The sequence below is a fragment of the Morus notabilis genome, unplaced genomic scaffold, assembly GCF_000414095.1.
Source record: "Morus notabilis unplaced genomic scaffold, ASM41409v2 Scaffold238, whole genome shotgun sequence".
Classification (NCBI taxonomy): domain Eukaryota; kingdom Viridiplantae; phylum Streptophyta; class Magnoliopsida; order Rosales; family Moraceae; genus Morus; species Morus notabilis.
The window spans coordinates 72,090-72,632 of NW_010364717.1; positions in this window are offsets into that span (position 1 = coordinate 72,090).

A 543-nucleotide genomic window follows, 5' to 3' on the forward strand; every position below is an offset into this window, starting at 1 on the left:
GTGACATTAAAGGGATCAGTCCTTTTATCTGCTCCCATCATATTCATTTGGAAGAAGGAGCTAACCCGCGAAGAGATCCTCAAAGAAGATTGAATCCAACAATAAAAGAAGTAGTGAAGAATGAGGTTCTCAAGCTATTAGATGCTGGCATCATTTATCCTGTTACTGATAGCAAGTGAGTTAGTCCGACCCAGGCCAAAGAAATCAGGGGTCACTGTGGTGGAAAAGTGCCAAAGAAATCGGGGGTCACTGTGGTGGAAAATGAGAAAGGGGCTCTAGTTCCTACAAAGGTCGTGACTGGTTGGTGCATGTGTATTGACTATCGTAAGCTTAACGCCGCCACTCGCGAAGACCATTTTCCACTTCCATTCATCGATCAAATCCTAGAATGAGTAGGAGGTCATCCTTTCTATTGCTTTCTCGATGGCTATTCAGGATATTATCAGATAGAGATAGCATTAGAAGATCAGGATAAGACAACATTCACATGTCCTTTTGGCACTTATGCCTTTCGGCGAATGCCATTTGGATTGTGTAATGCAC